At 35.5% G+C, this 11015-nt stretch overlaps 1 pseudogene; it reads left to right on the forward strand.

Moving 5' to 3' along the window:
* Positions 1-8311: 8311 nt before the first annotated feature.
* On the forward strand, positions 8312-9467 carry LOC131828688 (actin, cytoplasmic 2-like; annotated as a pseudogene).
* The last annotated feature ends 1548 nt before the right edge of the window (positions 9468-11015 follow it).

Raw genomic sequence — 11015 nt, forward strand, 5'->3', positions numbered from 1 at the left:
AATAAAAAGAACCATTGGTTAAAAATATCTTGGCTAGGGAAATCTTAATTATATTCTAAATATTATGCTTTGTCAAAAACATATTCAGGAACAAGTAGACAAATTAAGAGCTGCTAATAAAAATTACCTATAGATATGCTTTGTGAGTTTACTTTAGTTAAAATGTCATATCTGAGTTAAGTACCACATCACTTAGAGAACCCTGAATCCAAACTTAACTTGGGGTTCTATACTCATGAGCAATTCCTGAAATAGAGTAGTTATTTGAACTGGTAATTGTATACACCATACAAACACACACACATAAAATAGTGATAAATATTCTAGTGAAATAGAACTCTTCTGTATAGGACCTCATATTATATAATTAAAGTATGCTATGTCATAATTCTGAATGTACTTGTAGTCCAGGCTCTTTCAGGCAAAATATTGCTCAAAGTGTGTCACTTCTGAGTTTTGAGCCTAGCTGAAAAGAATAATTACAAAGTAATGGCAAGTGAAGTAGAATCACATCTTTCTGAGTTTTGCTTTGCTTAATCTATTTAAAATTACTCTGAGTTGGACTTGCCTGAACTTTAACCATAAAAAAGCTGAAAAATACTGTAATTTATAAAAATTATATGATGCCCATATTTGACTAACCTTAAATTAATGGTAGGTTTGGTTTCAAAATATTTTTAGCATGTTTCCCTTGTACAAGATTTAGATGCTTTGCAGAGACATAATAAAAGATGACAGGTTAATTAAATATTGGAGATGTGCCCAAACACAGATACCTCCTCATCACAGGGTTCAGCAGGTGCTTCCATCTCAAGTGTTATATCTCAGTTGTAGGTAAGTTCACAAACTAATTAGGATCATGCTGGATGATTGGTTATTAACTTACTTGAATAATTTGGTATTCAGTGCTTAGAAATATTAACATGAGATAACACTGGAGGAACAAACAAATATTTATTAATAAAGTTTGTATTAACCCACACAAGCACTATGTTTGTTTCTTTCAAAATTTCACTTAAAATGAGTAGAAGTAGCACTCGGTGAAACAAAGATAACAAAATCTATTTCGCAAGAAGCAACCCAAGATAAATCTAAGAGATGATGATTTTCTACACTTGCGATGATGGAGTTCAAGAGTTGGTACGTGGCATAGTTAGCTTTGTCTGAATATCATTAGTTTCTTGGTCATCTTTTCTTGATAGACTGAATAATCTGAGTTATAATCATGCTTACACTGGAGTCTCAGAATTCCAGGAAACTTCCTTGAATTTCTTAGTTAACTATCTGTTTATATTTTCTTTTTCATCTATTTATACATGCCCAACTTTCCACAGATGAAGATCTCTTTGAGGACCACTATCTTTCATGTTTGTTACTAGAATCTAGAATCAGAATAATTATAAAAGAAACTCATTAAATATTTAAGGTAAATTAATAAGAGATAATAATGTTAGTTATAGATTGCTTACTTCAACTTATAATTTTTATATTATTGTAATTTAGAATTAATAAAAATTATATGAATTGAATTTTTAGTAGGTAAAATTTATGTGTTGAGCTCAATAGCCAAACACGTCTTTATATTACTTACATAGACTCTCTCATATATCCTATATTTCTATAGATTTTCAGTGAGTCACATAAAACTACATATTATAAACACTGATTAGATTTTTGTAACATTTTTTCTTAATTCCAAATTGCAATCATTTCTGTGAACCCAACCCACACCATATTAATAAATCTGTATTAATAGGGCACTTTAAAAGAATCAAAGAAAGAAAGAGTAAATCACACAAAAAATCATTTATATTTACCACTTAGAATTTTTCCACTCAAAGAAATGCATATTTTATAAGGAAATTGTAACTATACCAGATATTAGAGAGAAAATTATGATTCTGCTTGACCATGTGTTACCAGACAAATGTACCCGTTCTGGGTCCCAAAATGGTGAAATACCTTTAAGCCAATGTGAAAGAAATAATAACAATTTGAAATAATATGTGCTTAGTTTCCATTTGTACACCTCTGAGTACACTATTAATTTTGTGGTTAAAAGGCTGTTACAGAGAAGCACAGAATGAGGTAATATTCAGCAGGTGCTCGGCAATATGTGCACACGATACGCATCAGGGAGCCACCTGGGTTTGTCTAACTGCAGCCAAATCAGCCTTTCATCCACTAGTAAAGGATGCTTCAGACATACAGGGAAAGAGAGCCCAGTGTTGCACATTATTCCTAATGCGATAGTATAGTTCTAGTGCAAATTAACTGTCTGGGATCCTGATGTCTCTCTCTCTTTCTCTGTCCTCATTTGTGTACGTGTCTGTGTATGAAATATCTGTGTATATATACATACGGATATATCTATATGAAAATATCTACCTATTTAGGTGTAGATAACTCTATATTTCTATATGCCTTCTTAAAAAGTTGAAATGTCTTAAAAAGAATTAACTAAGCTGGATACACTATATATAGCCTTTCATTTCTTTAGTATTTTAGGAAGGAACATGTGTATTATTCCCCAAGCGATGACATTGAATAAGCATTTATAGCATGCTTATTAATATTGTTGAGCATTATTAATGTGGCTAAGTCTGTGTAATTGGTGTTAGATTATATAGTTAATTTATTTGTCCAACAAAGAAACAGAGTTTAAGCAGTGTCCAAGAGAGTTGCTACTGTGTGGTACTTGAGATTCAGCTAATTGTGTCTCAGTTTTCTCTCACGTATAAAATAGAAACAGTAATATTTTGACTTAATAAGTTTGTTTAGAAAGATATAGCAAGCTTATATAAAGAAAGTTCTGGAAAAATGTCTACTACCACTTAGCACTGAGTGTATGGTAGATTATAGATAACATGCTAATTTTTTATTTTGATTAAAAAGATAAACTCTGGTAAATCTTCTTATACCAAACGCAGAGGGTCTGTCCAAACTTCTTAGTTTATTAGACACTATTTCAGGGGGAAAGACAGATAATTACTAGGGGTTAGAATATTTTTTCCCTGGAATAATATTTTAATAGACGTGGATGTTTATTTTTGTTAAGCCACTCTTTGCAGTAGGAAAGATGAGCAAAATCACTTTTAAGATTATGGCTTTGTCATTCAAACTTTTTTTGTCTTTTTTATTGTCAGTAGCTTTTTAATTCCTCAGGGAGTAGAAGAGGTAGCATACATCTTTGACATCACCTCACAGGTGATAATGTTGTTTATAAAGTAGCAGATCTCTGGGAAATGGTAGAATATCAATGTACATTTTGCCTAACTTGTGGAATGTAGGAGAAAATGTAATAAAAGAGATACAAATGTTATTTCCAGTTTCCCAGTGGGTATTAAAGCCGAGCAGCTGAATGCTTTCAACCTTGGTAAGAAGTAAGAGACTTGAGATATAATCAAGTTTTATGATTTGGTGAAATCCTTAAATTCTCTGGGCCATTGTGTTATTATGTTAACAATGAAGGTGCTCATTTGGTAAGGTACTATAAAGCACTAAAATGTTGCTATCCATTTTAGTATACTTTCTGTAAGTTAAGAAAATGTCACCCTTTACGATTTACTCCAGTAAATGTGGAGTGGCAATCACTACTATAATTCTAAGTCTTTGAGTAACCAACACTTACATGAAATTTTAAAAGAAAACATGAAATTTTCTAAATATTTCATAATCATGTTAATTATAAAATATTTTAAACTGCTTAAAGGAAATTGCAGATGTAAACATTTCTGGTACTGTTCAATGATAGGATGGAAATGCTTAATTCTTTGGAATATCAGTCTCCGTTTTCTGAGTTCATTAGAAATAAAGACTATTTTTAATGAAAAGTTTCAATAAAAATCCCAGGTGTACATGTTGTGTTGTTGAAGAGTGTGTCTCAGATAATGTTTCAATGTTTTGTTGCCTACTTCATCAGATCTCTGCCTCCAAAGAAGGTTATAAATTGTTAATTATAGATGAATATGTGCAGTCCCATTCTTCATTGCACAAACTATGTGGAAGAAAGTAAATTGAAGTGTAGTGAAAATTTAAGAAAATTTTATTAGAGGAAGAAGAGGGCATTTTTTTTCTTAGTCTAAAAAATTTGTTTAGAAAACATGCATTAATTTAGTTTTTAAACCAAATTTATTGCATAATGTGCTAAAACAGTAAACATGCTTTAAATCATGTTCATCCTTCTTCAGGGAGAAAATAAAGAAGTCTTATTTACAATTTAATTCTAATCCATTTGATTTGACAAATTAAATGTGAGAATGTAAATAGAAAACCTGAAGGGAAGAGAAAAAATCACCAGAAACAGGCTATTTGTGTGTGTGTGTTTGTGTGTGTGTGTGTGCATGTGCGTGTGTGTGTGTGTGTGTGTGTGTACTCCAGCCACCCTGTTAGCATGTCAAGAGAAGGCTCTGAGAGAATTCAGGGTTAGAATGATTTATGGTGATTCTTTCATTTTATTTATCCTTTTAAGGTTTTGAATAAACAGTACTCAAACTCTCTTGGTTTTTCTCTTTTTGGTTAATGGGCCTTTTGTAAGAACACTGCATTGTAATTAAGTGATCAAATTCAGGCTGGTCCAATAGAGAAAGCTATAAACTGCTCTTAGATTTCAGGAAGTGCAAAATCATCTCATTTCCCTTGACACTGTAACTTTTATTATTTGATTCATGCCTCTTCAACCTTTCTACCTCGTTTGTAGAATAGACCTTAGGTAATACTGAAGAAATAGAATGTATAGAAAGCTGAAGATACTAGAAACAAAGATAAGATTATTTCTGGGAGAATAATGAGAATCCACGGAGATTCCAGAACAAAGACACTTTGTCATGGAGAAGAAGACATTTAAGAAAAGCTTAAAAATATTGCTCATTTGGGGTGCGTGGGTGGCTCAGTGGGTTGAGTTTCTGCCTTCAGCTTGGGTTGTGGTCTCGGGGTCCTGGGATCGCATCGGGCTCTCTGCTCAGTAGGGAGCCTGCTCCCCAACCCCTCCCTGACTGCCTCTCTGCCTACTTGTGATCTCTCGCTCTGTCAAGTAAATGAATAAAATATTTTAAAAATATATTGCTCATTTATTTCAACACGGTAGAAGTTTTCAAATACAGTCTTATTGCTTAGGAATGAACATCTGAACCACAAGTAATGGTCATTTATTTTTAGAAGTTACCCAGGATTAGATATAATGATGCCTTTATGTGCTTCAAAGTAACTTATTCCCCCAAGCAATCATGGTAAACAGAAAAGCCCACCATCATCTGAAACATTTAACTCTTCTATTGAGTTTCCCAAGTGTGTACTCATTTTCCCCAAAGTTAGATTAAAAACAATTGTATAAAAGCATTTCTGTGTCTTACACTATTCTAGTTTCTCTTAGGTATAAACAATATATTTCCCCAGTGCCTCTCACATTTCTGATCTTATTCCAAAAGAGTGCACAAACTAATTAAGAAAAATGCATTTATTAAAAAAAAAAACAAAACTGGGCACCTTTTGTTATCTCAGAGGAACACAGTACTTTGCAAAAATTAGAGGCTTGCTTATACCTGCATTAAAGGAATTGCCAATAGTAGCATCATACACGGTTACTTCCAACTGCTTTGATTTGGATATAGATATAGATATAGATATAGATATAGATATAGATAGAGATAGAGGTATTGATATAGATTACATATATATATTTTTAAAATATTTTATTTATTTATGTGACAGCGAGAGCAGGAACACAAGCAGGGAGAATGGGAGAGGGAGAAGCAGACCTCCTGCTGAGCAGGGAGCCCTATGCAGGGCACCCTGGACACAGATATTTTTCAAAAGCCGATTCCTGAAAAGTTTAAAAGTCTAGAAAGGGAAGAAACCTTTATATGCCTTAGAAATTCTATCTGTAATTGTAAGGATTAAATGAAAGATCTTTTACAAAGATAGACTCAAAGTCTAGGAAGGTAACACTAATTCAACTACCACTAATCCAAAGTGGGGAAGCAGAGAAAAGCCTTCAAAGTCATAGACTAAAATCCTTTAGGGAAAAAGAAACCATTGAGATTCAATGATGGGAAGAACTGCATACCAGGAAACCTGAAGATATCTGTGGCATTTCAAAATGAAAAACATTTCTTAGCTTTCTTACTAGACCAATAAGCAGTAGTCTAAATAATAGAGGTATCTGAGGGGCTGTCATTTGCAGTTCCTTACCGCATGTATGTGTCAGTCTCTTCTTCAGAAAAATTAGTAGATGAAAAATTAAAATCTCACCTTAACCATCTATTTTATTTTCAGATACTGTGCATTGAAAGGTGCAAACCCCAGGGGATTTGTATGTGGGATATGTTAGGACAAAGAGGTCTTAAACTCTACAATATGACTGACAACAAGGCAGGTGATTAAAAAGAAAAGAAGAAAAACTCTAAGTTATAAGCATGATTAGAGAGAGACTAGGATTTCATTAATATACATGTCTTTCTGTGTTTCTCCTTGCCCATGCTGGCTCTGACATGCTGTGCCCAGACAAGGACTGATTTTTCTCACCCCTCCTTACATATAGGTGAGACCATTTGAATATTTCTCTTTTAATGAAATTTGAACTGAAGGAATATATAACACTTTGGAGCCAATGGTTTTAATTATTTTTGAGACATTTTTTTTTTTCTAATTTTAAACTCACCTATGTTGGCGTTGGGAATCCTAGGTGGATATCATACAGTAAAATTAAGAGGAGCTGCTTATATAGTACATGAACATTATGCCACTGGGAAAATTATTTCTTAAGTCAGTGCAATAAAGGGGCCTCTGATGATGACTTCCATATAGCAAAGCTCCAGTATAAAGATCTGCTGTTTGATCTGACATAAGTTCTGAATTTCAGGGCTTGTGACAACTTTATTTCTCACTTTAATTAATAAAATTGCAATCTGTTTTTTTCCTTCAGTCTCCACTCTTTAGTTAGCATAAGACAGTCCCTGAGGGACTGATTATCCCTGAAAATGGAAAGAAGGGCATCCCAGCGCTTCTAAGGCAGAGAGCCAGATGCAGCCAGCCTTCCCTTTGATCATTTTATTATAATTTACATCTTCATTCATTCTAATGATTTCTAAGATGAGAATATAAACGTGTTTGTTTCCAAATGATCCATTTTTAGAAAACTAGTTGAACAATCTTGGCCTTTCTTATAAAATATTAATGTTTTATTTTAAATCAAATATTGTTATATTGAGTGCATACTGATCAGAAGGAAATTTGTCATACTGGTACATAGAAGTTTGTGACATTATCAATAAATACATGAGTTGGATGTTACTAACTTTTTAAGGGTATGTGTGGAATTTTGCATCTGCTTTTATATTACTTGGCATCTCATGTAGTACATTCCCATATTTGGGAGATGTCATGGTGAATGTGGTAGGCAGAAAAATAAACCCCTAAAAATGTCCGAACACAATCCCTGGAATGTGTATATTGTTAGCTTACGTGACAAAGAGTCAAAAGGTCTCTGCAGTCATGATTAAGAATAAATACTTTGAGATAGGAAATTATCCCGGATTATCCAGTTGAACAAATCTAGTCACATGAGTGCTTAAAAGTAAGAGCCTCTCTTGGCTGAGGTTAGAGACAGATGTGACAATGAAGAAGGGTCCAAGAATTGAAATGGTGCTGGCTTTATAGTTGAAGGAAGAAGAGCACAACCTAAAGGATGTACAGACCTCTGGAAGCTGGAAAATGTAATGGATTATCCCCTAGAGCAGTCAGGACAGAACACAGCCTTGTTGACATCCTGAATTCTGTGTAGAACTTCTGACCTACAGAAATATCAAATAAAAAATTTGTGTTAAGTTGCTAAATTTGTGGTAATGTGTTATGATGGCAGTAGAAAGTCAATGCAGTAAACAATTTACATCAATTATAAGAGGGAGATACCTGTAAAGACATCTTATAGTCACGAAGATGAAGGACAAGAATGAAACAGGAGAACTCGCGGAGAACCAACTGCACAATCAGCATATCATGGAGTTTGTTATGGGGATTCTCCTGTTTACTCTTGACCTTTAAAGGAGCAGCATCTCTTGCACACAAAGGACACTCTTAACAGGACAAATATTTTATAAACTCAACTTTGGGAAAAGAATTAAGGTGAAGAATCTCGTTTAATAAAGGAAGATGCACTGAACATGGAAATATTTAAAGGAGGGTGTCAGCCCGTTTTTGTTTTTTTTTTCTCTCTCAGTGGTAGTCTTAGCAAGAGTGACAGTAGACTAAGTGTCCATGATTCCAATTAAAAGAAACTTGGAAGTTCTCACTCGCTGCAGCTGACCCACACTCCATGTTCTCCCACCACTGGTTCTCTGCATCTACAGCCTCCATCTCTGCAACGGAAGAAGAGATCACTGAGCTCATCATTGACAATGGGTCTGGCACACGCAAGGCAGGCTCTGCTGGAGATGTTGTCCCTTGAGCCATATTTCTTTCCATTGTCAGGCAACCCTGAAACCAGAGCAGTAAGGTGTATATGGGCCAGAAGGACTCCTACATGGGTGATGAGGCCCAGAGCAAGTGGGGCATCCTGACTCTTAAGTTCCCCATTGAACAAGAGATTGTTATCAACTGGGATGACATGAAGAAGACACAGCACCACACCTTCTACAATGAGTTGCCCTGACCCCTGAGGAGAACCCAGTCCCAATGACCGAGGCCCCCAGAACCCCAAGCCCAACTGTGAAAAGATGACTTAGATCATGTTTTAGATCTTCAACACCCCAGATGTATGTGGCCATCCAGGCTGTGCTGTCCCTGTGTGATCTGGCTGTACCACTAGTATCATCATAAACTCTGGGGATGAGGTCATCCACACTGTGCCCATTGATGGAGGGTACGCCCTGCCCCACGCCATCCCGTATCTAGACCTGGCTGGCCCTGAACCTGAGGGATCACCTCATGATGATCATCACAGAGTGTAACTATAGCTTCATCTCCACTTCTGAATGGGAAATCATGAGTGATATCAAGAGGAAGTTCTATTATGTCACCCTGGATTTCAAGCAGGAAAAGGCCACTGCAATATTCTTATCCTCCCTGGAGAAGAGCTATGAGCTATCAGATGGGAAGATGACCACCACTGACAATGAGCATTTCTGCTGTCTTAAGGTGCTCTTCCAGCATTCCTTCCTGGGTATGGAATCCTGTGGTATCCATGAGACCTTCAACTCCACGAAGTGTGGGGTTGATATCTGGAAGGTCTTCTATGTTAACGGTGCTCTCTGGTGGAATCAACATGTACCCCGGCATTGCCAAAAGGATACAGGAGATCATAGCTCTGACACCGAGCAGAGGGTCAAGAGTATTGCTCCTCCTGAATGCAAGTACTCCGTGTGGATTGGAGACTGCATCCTGGCCTCACTATTTACCTTCCAGCAGATGTGGATCAACAAGCAGGAATATGATGGACTGGACCCCTCCACCCTCACCACAAATGCTTCTAAATGGACTGTGAGCAGATGTGTAGCAGTTGCTCTGTGAGTGAATTCCAAAGTATAAATTTGCCCTGGCAAATGTATACAACTCATGCTAGCCTCATGAAACTGGAATAAGCCTTTGAAAAGAAATTTGACTTTGAAGCTTGTATTTGATATCAGCACTGGATTGTAGAACTTGTTGCTGATCTTGAACTTGTATCCAAGTTAACTGTTCCCTTGGTATATGTTTAATACCCTGTACATATATTTGATTTAACTCCTTAATACATACTGCTAGGTCACTCTGTGGCTAAGGTTGAGACCATGTTTATGGAAAAGAGATCCATTGGTTTGAAAATCTGTGAGACCATGAGTTTCTTCATCTGCACAGACTATAAATGTATAAGACGTACCTATTCTAGGACTTCTCTAGAGGGTGGGAATAGTTCTGATTGAGTAGTCATTTCTGTCCTGCCATTCTGACAGGGTGGGGAAGGTCTGACACTTAGGGCCCACTTTCATTTCTTAACTTATGTTTTCCAGCCAGAACACCATGGGTGGTTAATTGACTTGAGTTGGAAAACAGTTTGCATTTAAAACTATAAATTCATTTATCCTTTTAATTTATGTAACATTTTTGTCTGCAATTCTCAATTCCTTAAGAGAGGACAACAAATTTTGGTTTTCTACAGTCATGTGAAAACATTAGGCCCCAGGAACTCACGATTGTGTGAGGAAAATAAAGTGCTACAGTGAAAAACAAACAAACAAACTAACAACATCTGGATGAGGAGGCATTGGACTCAGTCTGATTTCAATTATTTTAGTTTGGGTTGGGCTTTTAGTACCTGTCAGATGCTTGCCCTATTTTTTTCTCTTTGCTGCCAGTCATGATTGTATAGCACAAAGAAAGAAGAACAGAGAAATCAGCAAACACCTGATCATTTATTTTTCTTTTGTATTTTCAACTTTGAGATATACTTGACATATTGTGAAAGTTTAAGATGTACAAAGTGATAATTTGATACATGTATATATTGTGAAATGTTTGCTACACTACAATAAGGTTAGTTAACATCCTTTACTTAACATAATCACCATTTTGTTATACAGTAAGAATATTAAACTCTATTCTCATAGGAATTTTTAAGTAGTCAGTACAGTATTATTAACTATAGTCACCATTTTTGTGCCTTAAATGCCTAGAACCAATAATCTTATAACCAAAAGTTTGTACCCCTTGTTCAATATCTCCCCAATTCTCTACCCCTCAGTCTCTAGCCACCAACATTCCATTCTCTATTTCTATGAATCTGGAGTTTTAGAATCCACATATAAATTAGATCATACAGTATTTGTTTTTCTCTTCCTAACTTATTTCATGTAGCATAATGTCCTCAAGTTCCAGCCATTTTGCTGCAAATGAGGACTTTCCTTTTTTCTGGTGACTGAAAAACACTCTAATATGTATTTATACCACAATTTCTTTATCATTCGTTCATTGATGGACACTTAGTTTACTTCCATATCTTGGCTATTGTGAATAATGCTTCAATGACAATGGGGGTATAGATA

Source organism: Mustela lutreola, chromosome 1 (genome assembly GCF_030435805.1).
Source record: "Mustela lutreola isolate mMusLut2 chromosome 1, mMusLut2.pri, whole genome shotgun sequence".
Classification (NCBI taxonomy): Eukaryota; Metazoa; Chordata; class Mammalia; order Carnivora; family Mustelidae; genus Mustela; species Mustela lutreola.